Here is a 16,191-nt window from a genome sequence, read left to right as displayed (position 1 = left end):
GTATGCAACATAATTGAACGACAAGATAACCTGGACTTGTTATCTTTGAATATATGTATCCTGATTTATTGATGTCACCCCATTAAAAAAATAAAATTATAAAAAAAAAAACAAAAAAAAACTTATTTTCTCACTGTGTTGGATGCTGGAAGTTCAAGATCAAGGTATCAATAGTGTTGGTTTCATTAGAGGCCTCTCTCCTCAGTTTGTAGATGGCCATCTTGTCCCTGTGCCTTCATGTGCTCTTCATTCGTTGTGTGTTTGCGTCCTAGTCTTTTCTCATAAGGACAACAGTCATATTGGATTAAGGCCCACCCTAACAACCTCATTTAACATTAGTTACTATTTTTTTTTGAAATACCTTATCTTCAAATGCAATCATATTTTGAGGTACTAGGGTCTAGAGCAGGAGTCGGGAACCTATGGCTCACGAGCCAGATGTGGCTCTTTTGATGGCTACATCTGGCTTGCAAACAAATTTTTAATAAAAAAATAATAATAACGTTAAAAATATAAAACATTCTCATGTATTACAATTCATTCATTTCCTACCACTCATGTTCATGGTTGTGGGTGGTTGGAGTCAATCACAGCTGTCCTCCGGGACAACATCAAATTTTTATTGGATAACATGTAATGTACATGGGTCATTGTGAGGTCAGGAAGTAAACTTCCCTCCTTTTAATCAAGTAGTCAGCTAGCTAATTGCAGAAACCCTTTTGATGATGAAGATGGCTAAAAGAAAAAAAGATGAGTATCGTACTTTTCAGCAGGGATGGACAGAGGAATTTACCTTTGTGGAGAGAGCAGGTTCTGCAGTGTGTCTAATATGCAATGATAAAGTTGCATCGATGAAACAGTCAAATATAAAGTGGCAGTTCGACACATGCCATACTACATTTGCATCAAAATATCCAGCAGGCGACAGCAGGAAGAAAGCGTGTCAAGAGCTACTGTACAGAGTGCAAGCTAGTCAGCAACAACTCTGTGTTTGGACCCAACAAGGTGACTGGAATTCGGCTAGCTTTGCTGGTGCTTTAGTAATTGTGAGAAGCAGAAAGCCATTCACAGATGGGGAGTATGCCAAAACATTCATGCTTTATGTTGCCAATAAAATTTTTGACGACTTTTCTGATAAAGACAAGATAATCAAATGAATAAAAGACATGCCTCTATCGGCAAGAACTCTTCACGATCGTACCAGCATGATAGCAAATCAAATTGAGGCAACACAAGTAAAGGACATAAATGTAGCACCATTCTTTTCTCTTGCTTTGGATGAGTCAACAGACATAAGCCATTTATCCCAGTTCAGCGTGATTGCAAGGTATGCTGTTGGTGACACACTACATGAGGAAAGTCTTGCTGTTTTGCCTATGAAAGAGACAACAAGAGGGGAGGATTTATTTAAATCTTTCACTGAGTTCACTAAAGAAAAAAAATCTACCAATGGATAATTTTATTTCGGTGTGTACTGATGGTGCTTCGTGCATGGTGGGGAAAAACAGGATTCGTAGTGCTTTTTCGTGAACATGAAAAGAGACCCATCCTAAGTTTTCACTGCATCCTACATCAGGAGGCGCTTTGTGCTCAGCTGTATGGTGAGCAGTTTGGTGAGGTGATGTCACTGGTCATTCGGGTGGTCAACTTTATTGTTGCTCAAGCTTTAAATGATCACCAGTTTAAAACACTGCTGGATGAAGTTGGGAATAATTATCCTGGTCTGCTTCTGCACAGCAATGTGCATTGGTTGTCAAGAGGAAAGGTGCTCAGCCATTTTGCGGCTTGTCTGAGCAAAATCTGGACCTTTCTTGAAATGAAAAACATCGAGCATCCTGAGTTACCTAACACTGAGTGGCTCCTGAAGTTCTACTATCTCATGGACATGACTGAACATCTGAACCAGCTCAATGTGAAAATGCAAGGCATTGGAAATACAGTCTTATCCCTTCAACAAGCAGTATTTGCATTTGAAAACAAGCTGGAACTCTTCATCACCAACATTGAAACAGGTTGTTTATTACACTTTGAAAAACTAGGAGAGTTTAAAGATGCATGCACAGCAAGTGACCCTGCTCAACATCTTGATCTCCAGCAGCTAGCAGGCTTCACATCTAATCTCCTGCAGTCATTCAAAGCACACTTTGGAGAATTTTGTGAGCACACTCATCTTTTTAAGTTCATCACCCATCCACACGAGTGTGCAGTGGACAGTGCTGACCTGAGTTACATCCCCAGTGTCTCATCAAAGATTTTGAGCTACAAGCTGCTGACCTGAAGGCCTCAGACATATAGGTGAATAAGTTCAAGTCACTTAATGAAGATTTGGAAAGACTTACACAACAGCAAGCAGAGTGGCGAGCAAACACAAGTAGGGAGAAATGAAAAAACTTCAACCCACGGACCAGCTGATTGTCAAAACTTGGAACATGCTTCCCGTCACATACCACACATTACAGTATGTGAGTATTGCTATACTGACAATGTTTGTCTCTATGTATGCATTTGAGCAGTCTTTCTCACATCTAAAGAATGTTAAGTCCAACCTATGATCACTTTTAATGGATGGATGTCTAAACACCTGCATGAAGCTTAACCTCACCACGTATCAACCAGACTACAAAGCCATCAGCAAAACCATACAGCACCAGAAGTCGCATTAATGGTAAGAAGTACTTTATTCATCATTGGTTAGCAACAGCATAAGAACATTATTAAAAAAAAATTCAGAGGCCCTGGCCTGTTGGCTCAGTGGTAGAGCGTCAGCCTGGTGTGCAGAAGTCCCGGGTTTGATTCCCGGCCAGGGCACACAGAAGAAGCACCCATCTGCTTCTCCACCCCTCCCCCTCTCCTTCCTCTCTGTCTCTCTCTTCCCCTCCTGCAGCCGAGGCTGCACTGGAGCGAAGATGGCCCGGGCGCTGGGGATGGCTCCTTGGCCTCTGCGCCAGGCACTAGAGTGGCTCTGGTCGCAACAGAGCGATGCCCCGGAGGGGCAGAGCATCACCCCCTGGTGGGCAGAGCATCACCCCTGGTGGGTGTGCCGGGTGGATCCCGGTCCGGCACATGCGGGAGTCTGTCTGACTGTCTCTCCTCATTTCCAGCTTCAGAAAAATACAAAAAAAAAAAAAAAAAATTCAGAGACTTATTGTACTTTAAAAGTGTTGGTCTTAGATAAAATGCACACATTTACTTGTATTTAGTGTTAAACATATTGTATGGCTCTCACTGAATTACATTTTAGAATATGTGACATTCATGGCTCTCTCAGCCAAAAAGGTTCCCAACCCCTGGTCTAGAGCATCAACATATTTTGGAGACACAATTCAGCCTATAACAAGGGTGATTATGTAATGAAATAAAACTGTGCTAGAGTCACATAGAATGACCCTGCAATAAATACTTACCAAATGCCTGAGTCAGATGATGAACTTCCTTCCCTAGCCCTTGATAACCTCTTCCTCAATTTTTGTTTCTTGTGTTTTATGCATTTTTGATGTTTTTTAATGCTTTGTTGTTATTTAAAGGCAGGAATTAAATCCTAATTATTTTTACATCTCTCCAAAGAACCTTCATAGACTCAAATAAATAATTGATCAAGAAGCTCTTCTTGAATGGAACAAAAATAAATTTAATTGAATTAATTAAATTTTAATTTAATTGCCAAAGGAAACTGAAAGCCATTGCAAAGACCTCCACTCCAATCTTTTTTTTTTTTTGACAGAGACAGAGAGAGAGTCAGAAAGAAAGATAGATAGGGACAGACAGGAAGGGAGAGAGATGAGAATCATCAATTTTTTGTTGTGGCACTTTAGTTGTTCAATGATTGCTTTCTCATATGTGTCTTGACCATGGGGCTATAGCAGGCCCAGTAACCCCTTGCTCGAGCCAGCGACCTCGGGCCTAAGCTGGTAAGCTTTGCTCAAACCAGATGAGCCCGCACTCAAGCTGGCGACCTCGGGGTCTCAAACCTGGGTTCTCCGCATCCCTGTCCGACACTATCTACTGCACCACCGCCTGGTGAGGCACTCTCCAATCTATTCTTAAATTCATTTTTGCTTCCATTATTTTCCATCCTTTCCTCTGTCACAGCCCCTGCTGCTGTTCCTCTCTGTCATATCCTACAAGAGAGCAAACTCATCAAACTTCTTCCCATCTTCTGACATCTTTGTAGACCTTGCTCTTCTCCTTCCCCATGCACTTGCCAGGATATTGAGTTGCTCCGTGTTGCTGATCAGTGGCTAATTTCCTTTTTATCAGGAATAAAGAAACCCTTAATTGCCTCCTGCAATACCACTGGCATAATCCTGACACTAACACATCACAATGAACAGGAGGCTCATTAATAAACATGCAGTGCTGTGAAGAATTTCACTGATCCCTCTCCAGGTCATTAAATCTATACATGTTTGATGGGCAATAAAAGAGAAATGTGGAATGATAATGGCAGCTGGAGGAGGCTGCTGCTCTCCCGGTCTGACTTAACCACAAGAAAAGACAGGAGATGATCCATGTATTTTTTTAAATATGTATGTATTCTACTCATTATTACTAATTTCGAGTGCCTATGCATATTTCACAGGCAACCGGTTTATAAATAAAACTCAGACTGAGATTTCAGCATTAAATGTTTTCAACTGGAAGTAGGGATGTGATATCCAGTCTGATTAAACAAGGAGAAGCAGTGTGCTCTACAAAAAGTTCTTGTGTGGGGGTGACTTGGAGGCCAGGTGCTAATCAGAACACATTTCTGTCTGTCACTCTTTATGATGTTGCCCTGTGTTGTTAGGATATCAAGCAAAGTCAGATTCTAATTCCAGAAATAACTCAATAAATCAATAAAAATAAAACAGCCTTATAAGTTTATTCTTTAAAGCTAAAAAATCAAAGAAATAATTCATATCATATAAGACAGGTCAAAATTACTTTGTTTTATTTCTACTGCTTACCTTACAGATAAAGTCAAATATAGATTACAGCTTATAAAATAAAATGCCTAAAATACCTAATGTTAAAAATCAGCAAATTCTAGCATAAACCTACAATGGTGACCTACTTTGAACCAACACAGACAAAAAAATACTGCAGTAAACCTTTGGTAATTGAACATACAAAGTTTGTGCTTTCTAATACTTTTCAGCAACCCCAGAATTTACAGCAATTTTAAATTTTGCTGAGACTGAATTTGAATCATCTCCTCCCCCCCCCCACCATGAGTAAAATGAAGTAAATTACAGAACTAGTGAATTTACCTGGACACTCAGTATCTGTTCATTTGCTCAACCCCAATGCTCAATGCTCTCATGAAATTTTTTTTTTTTTTAAAAAGAAGAAAACTTGTTGGAAGATAGATAAGGGGGGTGTGGCTTATATAAAATCTAACATTGAGGTGAAAACCAAATAAGGATAATGCTGGAGTATTGAGGGAAATGAACTGTGTATTTTTTAGTGTAATGTTTGCCAGCAAATCGCAATTACAATGGATTATGCTTAATCTGAGTCAAGTCTAAATCTGACTGGAGATTATGACACAAATGATGCACCTAGCCTTTATTTAAAATCCTAAAGGATGAAGCCTGAAACTACCTCAATGACAGCTTGAACTAAAACAAAGGTGATTTATCCAAGTTAGCGAGCACAGTGGGTGGTTGCACCTGCAGCCTCTGCGCCAGGTCACCTGAATTTGCTCCCAGCTCCATCCCTTTTATGTGCGTGTGGTGAGGGGAGGGAGGTGGAACTTTCATATTATCTTGAGTATTGGCACAGCTCTTTGAGAACAAGCATCACTGAAAACATCTGACTCTGGTTCATTGAACATTGAACTCCAGGTTACAATCTCAATGAAATGGTGGCAGATATTCTTTGTGTTTTACCCACGTCCCTTCAGCCCTTCCCTGTCATCACCTGCAACTTTGATGGCTATTTCCCACACACCAACTACTTCTGCTCTCTACTGCAAACTCCTGTGCACTTGTCTGAAGCTTTCTCTGGCCACCACAGCATTCTCAGACAGGAAATACTAGGTAGAGGTTGGTTGTAAAGGAAAACAGAGAGAGCCATTCCCAAGAAATGGGACTCAGAAAGTCAGAATGCCCATTTATTAATTTATGTTATAAAATAAAACTGTTATTCCCACCAAAACACTATTATATTCTTTCTCTGTTGGAATAGACCTACTTAGAAGAACAAATTATAAGCAAGATGTTAGCTGGTTCAATGGATTAGTGGTATCACATTGGGTTGCCTCTTGTTTCCACAAGAGTAAGAGGTTACCAGGCTGTGACCCAAGTCTTTTCCCCTCGCCAGTACTTAGATGAGAACCATCAGCCCTTGCTGATGGAGCTCTCCCTTTTCTGCCTGCACGACTGACCTTCTTCCTCATATGGGTGACATGTTCTATGTTAATTACATGTGTTCATTCTGTCAAGCTCCAGTCAATTTTAGAAGGCCTGGGGTTCACTTTGAATTCTGTTGGTTTTTTCTATCTCTACTATGATTTTTACATAGGTGTTGATTTTATAGTTTAACATGTGACAGGAAATATTATATTCCAAGTTCTGGAAAAGGAGTGAGAGAGGTAATTCACTAAACTTCCCACTATACTGTCAAATATGTATAAAATGCACACACCCATAGCATACGTGTGGATACCTACATATAACACATCCACAACATGTATATACATAAAGCAAAACCTTGCTAATTTTTAATTGTTTCAGATATATATCTAGAAGAATGTTTTGTTGCATTTGGCATTGAGGCTCTCAAGTGATTAATATTGGATTTATATGAAGTTACAACTAACTTTCAAATGGAAAGAACATTATAGCTCCCATAAATGATGTGTTAATAATTATAAAATGCCATAAATGTTTTTGTAAGTAGCAAATTCCAATTAGAACACTAAATAATAATGAAATCAATGTAGGAGAAGCCAAGGCATTTAAGCAATTATTTAACTGTGCAGTGCTGAGCTAAGTATGGTTCTATATTTAAAATCATCCAACATGTAGAATAACTTTTTAAAACTTGAGGTAAAATTTTCCCAGCGAGCTCCTTACTCTGTCATTCTAGAAGTCTCTCTATTCCGTTAAGAGAGCTGACCTCCTTCTTGCCTTGAGGTCTCCCCCACACTATTTCCTCTGCCTGAAACCAACACCCCTGACCTATCCTGACCTCAAATCCTGGAAATCTTCCAGGTCCCTTAAAAGTTAATTCCTTAGGGACACCCTTCCTAATGCACCTTTCCAATCCACCCCAATCTGATGAAGTAAGTCATCTTGTTATACACCCTCATAGCATCCTAAATATTCTTACATAGTATGTATTACAACTGTTGTTGTAGTGAAATAATAAAGGGGACATTTTCTGCCTCTCATAATTACAAGTAAAGCTCCCATGCTGAGAACAATAGGTGCGAAGCACGCTTACATTCTTCACGAGAGCACCAAACACGGCCCATGGGATTTGCTAGCAGCAGAACCAAGCCTGCAGTGATGACCCAGGTTCAAGTCATGTAACAAATTATTAGTAATTTGGAGGAGGAGTCAATAGAAGATATAAGGAGTTTGGGGAAAATTATACATCTCTCCAAAGCCAAGTGACAAGTTAAGAGAATCACTCATAGAGGCTTGGGGGGGGGGGGGTGGAGTGGTCTATGAAAAGGGAATATTGACACCTTCAGTCAGCACACACCTTGACCTTCCCTTGGTTATGTAAGCAGAGAAATGGAGAACTGGAAAGAGAATGGGGCGAAAGCAGCAACTGTGGCCCTCCCACCAGCCTTATGATAAGGACATATGTGTTTTCCAGAGAAAAAGGTGGCCGGGCTGTGTCCTGCTCTAGAGAGTGAGCAGCCTTACAGGGGTGGGGACCCTAGCAACAGGTGATCCACCAAGTGCACCACTGGCGGTAAGGGCAGGAGCCGAAAGAGAGCGGCCACAGTAACCATCAGGAGGCAAGAGAGGGCCACACGTAGCACTCGTTGATTAAAAATACTCTTGCCTCTTTTCTGTAAAGGCTCCCCCCAATCCCAGCACATTCCTAGCCCCACATGGGTCAGAGAAAAGGAATAGGAAAGCCGGCCACGCCCCCTTCCCAGGGCACATCCCACCAGAAGTCAGGCCAGGGCCGGAAGAGAGAAACAACAGTGCATCAGACAGGGAGTACACTTTCAAATTAATCTGGAAAGGAATTTTTTTTTTTACCATAAAATTGCTAGTAAATTATGAAACCCCCCTAAAAGTCATTAAGGAGGGGAAAGGGAGAATCAACAAGTATAGCCAAAGGCACTAATTGGAGAAAAACAAAACTACTTCATACCTGCATCCCACCGAATTTTGGCAGTTTAATTCACAGATCTGACATAGTTCTTAAAATTTATCAGTGTGTTTACTTGCTCCATGTTCACGTCTCCCACTAGACCCTAAGCTCCATGGGGGCAGAGGTGGATTCCCCCGCGTAGGTTCAGCGCTGACACACACTGTGCTTCTATTGATATTTGTCTAATAAACGAGTGATCAATGGTTGTTAAATAAATGATCCTTATAGAATGTTTATAGAAATTAACTCTCTTGAATTCTCATTTTAAAATTCTCATTAGTTCAAAAGAGCCATCAAAAATGTGCTTTATTACATCCATATTTAAAAGATACCCTAATGATTGGATTTACCAATTTAAAAATTAAACTTTAAACCATGAAAAGAAATTTGGGGGGGAGGGGAGAGAGAACCTTCTGCCTGAGGATCTCTTCCCTCTGGAGATGCCATTTTCAGTATAAGTTTGATATTCCTCAGAGGGAAAGGACTGTGGGAAAACAGAACTGGATCAGTTAGTCTGATGGGAAAAACGTCTAAGTAGCTGTTGCTTGTTCCGGAGAAAAGGCATGCAAGGTGGGAGGTGGAGGGAGTTACTTTTCCTGTGCTTTCCTTATAATGTCTCTCAAGGTGATATTTCATCCCAGACTAATCGAAGTCCCTGAAATTTCAAGAACAGGCAGGCCTTCTTTTACAAGCAACAGTAAAAAAATTTTGAGCAGCTAAGCATGTTACTAGGGAATTAATAATAAATCTGTACAGATTGATATTCCCCTGAGATAAAAGGAAAGAGAAAATATTAAAAAAAAACTGATGCTTCTGGCAAATGAAAAACTATTGGAGTGTATATCTCTCTGGGGAGGGAGAGACACAATGCCTGCTTGCATTCCCAAGACCGAAGCCTGCCGTGTGAGCTGATGAGCAGGGCTGGCCTCTTGACCTGTGATGCCGTGAGACCAGTGACAATGACCCAGCCAAATAGCCCAGTCCGAGGAAAGGGCCCAAGGGGCTTCAGTTAGTATGCCAGTTCTACTGCCTGTTGCTGTGTGACCTCAGACAAATAACGTCCTCCAGCCTCAGTCTTTGCGCCAGGAAATGGGATGATGTTGTCTTCGTAAGGTAAGAAGAATTCAACCAGAGCATGCACACATTTACTAGGATCAGTAAGGACTCAGTAAGCTTCAGATTCTTTTCCCATGATACAGTAATTTTTCTAGTTAAGCTTATCTTTATCCAACAAAGCTTCTTTACACCGTATAAACTACCTACTAATTCACATACGGTAGTCCTCTATCATAATAACAATTCAAGGTCTTTAAACTCAGGAAAAATTTTTTATCCAATTTTAACTTATCAGATTGTATGGACACCAGGTTCCTTGAAAGTGTTGATCTTACTTCTTTGAACTTCCTTCCACCAATTCTCCATCTCACTGCCATTAGTCTTTAGTAGAGGTTTATAAGAGCTATGAAGCTAAAGTCTATATATTTTTCACTATTGTACCCAGCATTGACACAGAATCTGGCACTTTGTAGGTACTTAGTAGGTATCTGTTATCCGAATAGATGAATAAAAGATATTTTCATTATGACAAGCTAACTGTGTATCAAACAACTTCAATATCCCATTATTTTAGGCCAATAAGTGGGTATTTTTCATATGTGCACAGTTGAATGTGAGTGAGCATGGGGCCATGCTCTGCACAGTCATTCAGGCACTGAGATCTTTTCATCCAGTCAAAGTAAAAAACTCAACTGAACACTACAATGTTTATCCACAGTCAGAAAGAATGACTTCCACATCTATTTTATAAACTTAATGTAACAGCATCACTGGTTTTTGTTCCAGCATTTATCCGACTCACATGAGTTTTTAGGTGAATTGAGCCCAACCTTGAGAATTCCCTTCCTTGAATGGTGGAGCAGTTAGGGGGCACCCTGGGGGCAGGAGGCCGTGTGCACCTCACCATGCCCAGCCGCACCGCTGGGGCTCCTGCTCTCCGCCTCCAGACTCACAGTGGACAGGACTCCACTCTCTGGCTTAGTTACTCCACACAGCTCCTCCCAGGTGTAGTCAGCAAGGTTTACGGGCTGCATCACCCAGGGGTCTGTCACTAGCTTCTCCAAGGTGGTGTGCTGCTCGGGACCTGTTGCAGCAGCCCAGATAAGAGGTTCATGAGATCTTCTGACACCAGGCACGGGGGGTTTATCGCAGCCTCCACGGTCTCCTCGAGCTCGCTGAAGGGGTTCTCCTCAAAGATGAGTGTGTACAGCGTGACTCCCAGCGACCACATCTCCAGCTCCGGTCCCTTGTAAGGGGGGGTTCCCCAGAAGGTGTAGAAGAGCTTGCCCCTCTCCAGGTAGGCAGCGGAGCCGAATTCTGTGAGCTTGATGGTGAAGTCCTCAGCGATGACAATGTTCTCGTCCTTGATGTCCCGGTGCAGGACGCTCTTCAAGCGCAGATACCCCACCGCCGACACCAGCTGCCGGAAGATGTAACTGGGCAGCGGCTCGTCCAGGCTGGGGTGGTGGTCAGTGAATGCAAAGAGGTCCAGGCCGGAGCCGTGCTTCTCCATCACCAGCTGGAAGAAGCCCTGGTTCTCAAATATGTCCAAGACCTTGATGATGTTGGCGTGCTCTACCCTGGAAAGGATCGCAATCTCTAATTTAACTTTTCCAAACTTGGGGTCCTCGACCCAGCAATCCTCCAGAACCTTCTTCTTTTTAATAAACTTCACCACCACCTCCTTATTCTGTTCCCTGTCCAGTGCGGTCCACACAAAGCCAAAGGCCCCGCTGCCCAGCAGGCTCAGCGGGCTGTACTTGCGGGAGTACGCGCCCTCGCAGGCTGCCAGCCCCTCCAGCTCCCCCGCTTTGGCGGGCTCCTCAAACCATGATCTGCTGGTGACCACCTCGCCCGGGCTGAGCGGAGGGCGCTCACACGTGGAGTGTGTGGAGCTGGGCGGGCTGGCCAGCAGCAGCTGGGTCCGCGTGGCCCCGGCCTGCTGGCCATGCCAAAGGTCCTTCACCAGCCAGCAGCAGCAGAGGGGCGCAGGGGCCTGTAGCTCCACCCGCTTCACCTCCAGCTGCACACTCAGCAACAGGCCGTCGTGGTGGCAGCAGCTGCCCGTGTAGGTGCCCTCCTGGATGTCGCACTGCGCGCTGGTGGCCCTGGGCGCCGCCACATTGTCCCCTCTCCCAGGCGTGGAGGGGACCTGGATGCTCAGCTTGGGCCCCTCTAATGGGCATGCGCCCACGGGGCTGGTTCCCAGCCTGGGCAGGACACAGCCAGGGCTCTCCCTGCCACGCCCATCGTCACATGCCGAGGTGTCAGATGGCTCTGTCCGATCGAGGCCTGGATGGGTCTCACAGAACTGCTGACGTTCGCCAAGATCGAAACAGGTGCGGATCAGCAGTAACAGCTCCCTGTTGTGCACGGCCCCCGCCCCCTGCCCACGCACCACGCTCACATCCGCGTCGGAGCCGGCCAGCGAGGGAGGGGCTGACCCCACCGGCTCGGACAAAGCGCAGGAACAGTTGGAAGAAGTTCGGTCCGTCCATTTGCTGAATAACAGTTCTTTGAGGTTTCAGGAAAACAAGTTCCCGTTGGGCTCCGGGGCCTCCATTGTGTCCAGAATGCCGGGAGGTCTGTCGCCAGGGTATAGCAGGCCGAGGACTGCCCAAGCGGCTGCCGGACAAGGGAGTGTGTGCTGCCTGGACCAGCTCAACAGAGGAGACGCCCCAAGGCCCCCCCAAGCTCCTGAAGCTCTATGTGGACAGCTGCTCCTTCAGTAAGCACCCCTGCAGCTCTTCCCTGTCGTCCTGAGCTCTTGGCCACGGCTGCTCCACAGCTGGCATCGAGAGCAGGAGCCGCGCTGTCCCTAGTGGGCTGAGGGCCGTGCCCAGGCTCCCTGGGGGCGCACTCCGCTCAGCCCCGCACTCACACTGCTGCATGGGGAGGCCCGCCCCTGCCGACAGCCCCCTGGCAGTGGCCCCATGGCTGGGACTGCTGGCAGTGCTCAAACCCATGTGCTCCAGTGGTGCTTTCTGGGAGGGGCCACACACTGGACCCTGGCTCCTGTCCTCAGCGGGGGTCAGAGCTTCCGAGTCTTCACAGGAAGCGAATGGTCTCATGTCGACTGAGTCAGACCTGCTTCCCCCCAGAAGCTCCTGTATGGGGCTCTCTGTTGCCATCGGTTCCAGCTTCTCCCAAGACAGTGCCACACTGGTCCTTGGGTGGCAACGGCTGGTGATGGGCTGGTGGGCATCCTTCTGGGATGCTGTCCACCCCCGGAGTAGGCAGGGAGGGCAGGGGAGAAGGGAGCCGGCCTCCGGTGTCCACTGGGCCTGGGTTCTCGTGATGGCTGCTTGGCTCCCCCTTGGCTTTGCTGTCCTGTCTGGTGGCAGCACCCCCTGGGTCCTCAGCCCCATTGCAGCCCTGCAGGGCGTCCACGGTTGCCTCCTCAGGCCCACCCGAGCTGCCTGTGTCCGGGTGGTTGGCCAGGTCGGGCAGGGGCATGGAGCGGTTGTGCACAAGGTCCATGTAGTGGTAGAAACCGGGGATCAGGAAGGTGATGTTCTTGCCCCGGAGCTTGGTCCTCCCATAACCGAACAGCGTCAGCGCAAAGCTGTGGTTGATGCCATAGATGGTCCCATCCGGCAGGAGGGTGATGAGGCCACTGGTGGTGGAAAACACCCAGACAGATGCTGTGCAGCCTGGCTCAGAGGCCGCCTGGCCAGCTTCTGCCTCCTCACTGCTGGGCTTAAGTTTCAGCTTCAAGCTCAAAGGGAAGGTGGGACCATCCTTGGCTCTTCCGACAGACCTCTGAATCTTGAGATTCTGTGGGACATGCCGGCCTGGTGCAGGGAACTGCACGGAAGGGATCAGGTCTGTGCGGTGCTGCCCGGCCACGTCGTCCCCACACTCGTAGCCGTGCAGGTGAGCAAAGACGCTGTCGCACGCCGTGACGGTCCCATCGTTCTGGAAAGAGACCCAGGCTGAGACCCTCTCCACGGGCTCCAACACGACCACACAGCACAGGCAGGGCTCCTGCTTCATCCTCTTCATCCACACGGACACCGGGATCCTCTCCCCGCTGCGGCTCACGATGTCCACTACTCTGCCAAACACCACGGCAGCGTGGCCGGCGGCCTCCACGTGCTCCTCACTGAGCGCTTCCACCGCGTCCCAGTCGGGCTTCAGGAAGAGCTGCGTGAGCCTCTGGCGGATGAGGTCATGGCTGCTCTAACCCAGCAGCCAGCAGGCATTCTCGTTGGCCACCAGGATCTCCGAGGTGTTGGCATCCACCGTGAAGATGGCCTTGTTGGGGTTGCCCGCCGGGGCCGGGAGCAGGGCCGTGGAGCACCCCAAGGACAAGCAGCGCAGCAGTGAGCAGCAGGACGTGCTGGCTAGCGACCCCCCGGGTCGGCCGGTGCGGGGCTCCGTGCTTTGCCCGTGCAGATGTTCTGGGCAGCCAATGATGGGAGACCGTAGGAGCTCCATCTATCTTTGGAGAGCGTCATCCTGCTCTGGCAGAGTTTCGAGAGCCCATTCCTTCTGCTCAGGTGTCTGTGGGCCAAGGACACAGACTTGCTGAGTTGGGGGGAGGTCTGCACAGTGGGGCCCTCGTGGGCGCCGGCAAGGGTGGGCCCACGCACAGGCACCTCCGATCCTCGTCAACGGCCGGCCAGCCTCTGTCCTCCATTGGGAGACGGTCAGCTGTGGAACAACTGTCAACTGGGGCCGACTACCGACACCTTGCGGGGCTCTTCTTGACATAAATTTGTGTCTTGAGTAGATTTTTTCCATGCAACACCGGTAGTTCCCAGAGGGCTGGAGTACTTACTACACCCCACCTCCAAATACATCCACACTGCAGATTAGCCTCAATATATGATATTTATGAGGGACACAAACATTCAGTTCATAGCAGGCCTTACCCTGGAGGATGCGTTCAGGATCCCCTGCGTGCACCTGAAAGGCAGTGGCCTGCCTCTCCCACACTCGCTGCGATGCAGCCTCCTCGCCTGGACATGAACAAGGGCCCGGCTCTCACCTGCAGCACTGCCCTTGACCGGAGACTGACAAGACCATTCTCTCTCTCAACTCTCAGGTCTCCCCTTTGCTGCACATTTCCTCCCTACCAAGCACAATAATTAGTGCTTCTTTGTGGGTTTAATTATACATTTGTTTTGATTAATTAGGTTCAGAGCTGACTTGACAGTTTTTAAGGCGTTGGAGAGGATTCTGGATTTACTTTCTGTTCAGACCCCTGAGCTCTCTGGGATTTCTTTCTCTGACAGCAGCAAAACTTCCAGTTCAAAACTGACTATGTTAGAAAATGCTTTATGTGTCAAATTAACTATTTGTCACATAAGTACAAAGATAAAATTTCACCATCCTGTATAAGGTGATGGATGTGGATCTTTTTATAGTGCCATGGACCAGGGAACTCAAGAATCAGTGTCTAGCCTTGGGAACAGTGACAAAATTGTCTAATATATTAATTTGTGCTGTGACACATTACTTATGATGTAACATTCCAAATAGTCCTGTTAATGGCAAAAGTAGACCTTGGTTCTTGAATTGTGGTTAGGAAAGGAATTCAGAGCTCAGACTCAAACTCATCACGAGAGAAGCTTTACTCAGTAAGCAAAGTGAAAGTACATCGAAAGAAAAGTTTTAAGCAGGTGGCTCAAAGAGCTGCCTTGGGGTGTGGGCTAAGACGCAGCCACCATCACAGCCGCCTGGCCCATGCAGGTTTGCATTTGATTTGGACAGATGGTAATGAAACAATGGAGCCAAGAACTGGTGGGCCATCATCTTTAATCCTAGCTCACACCCGCTGAGCGAGAAATACACACAGTGGGAAAATACTTTCCTTTCATTCAGGGCTCCCAAAGCCACTGACTCATCCGAGTATTCCTAGAATCAAATGTTTCTACCTCACCAGCCTTATTCACCTCTGTTCTCCATCTCCTTCTCTCTGCACAAATTCTGCACAAATGGCTTCTCCTTCAGCTCTCTGCCATCTTGGCTGCTTCTTCTCTGCAATGCTAATTTCAGGAACTGAGAGAGAGAGAACCCCTGGTCTTCCTTATTTTATGGTGTAGAATTTAAAGTCTTTATGCCAGTATACAAATAAGGAAGTCTCTGATACAAAGCCACTCATCTGAGGCATAAATGGGATTCCTCAAAAGAGTGCACCACCAACATCATGCAACAGTCAAGGCTGTGGAGAAAAGCTGAGTTTTGAGAAGATCTTAGTATTAAAAGGGTGGGAAAGGCTTAGTCTTAAAACTAAGCCTTAGGCTATAAGGACCCTGCCTGCTTACAACCTGTCCCCACACCCAATGCAAACTATAAGAGAGCAAACATATACATCATATTTGCAAACTTACTTGATCCACAGGGTCCTTTTTACCCGAGGGGTAAGGAGGGGAGAATTAACTGCTTTTTTTCTTCGAGTTGACCTATTAGGGCCTGTTGGGCAGATAAAATGTATTATGCTCACTTTGTTAAAGAGGCCGTTGCCCAGGTGATATTAATGTGTGTTGAGAATCCTTGTAGCCTGGGGCTTGGTTTTGGGATTAAGCCTTTCCCACCCATTTTGATGTGGGGCGGTACAATCCAATCATGCCTCAGAAGTGACTTTGTATTAGAGACTTCCCTATTTTGTATATTGGATTAGAGGTTGTGAAGCTACAATATAAAATGGCGGTAGACTACACGAGGGCTGGCGCTCTTGGTTCCTGAGATTATCATTAAAAGAGAGAGCAGAGGAGAGCAGAGTAAAGCCACGTGGAGGAGGCCAGGAGAAGCAGCCAAGAAGGTGGAGTGCTGAGTGAGATGCCAGTTTGTGTAGAGTTTGTATTTGGG

The 16,191-nt window shown here is 46.2% G+C and overlaps 1 pseudogene; it reads right to left on the bottom strand.

Annotated features, from left to right (window-relative positions):
* Positions 1–10,238: 10,238 nt before the first annotated feature.
* LOC136306645 (PAS domain-containing serine/threonine-protein kinase pseudogene) lies at positions 10,239–14,017 on the bottom strand (annotated as a pseudogene).
* Positions 14,018–16,191: the final 2,174 nt, after the last annotated feature.

The sequence above is a fragment of the Saccopteryx bilineata genome, chromosome 5 (genome assembly GCF_036850765.1).
Source record: "Saccopteryx bilineata isolate mSacBil1 chromosome 5, mSacBil1_pri_phased_curated, whole genome shotgun sequence".
Lineage (NCBI taxonomy): Eukaryota > Metazoa > Chordata > Mammalia > Chiroptera > Emballonuridae > Saccopteryx > Saccopteryx bilineata.
The sequence above is the reverse complement of the archived record's forward strand: the minus strand, read 5'-3'. Positions and strand labels throughout refer to the sequence as shown.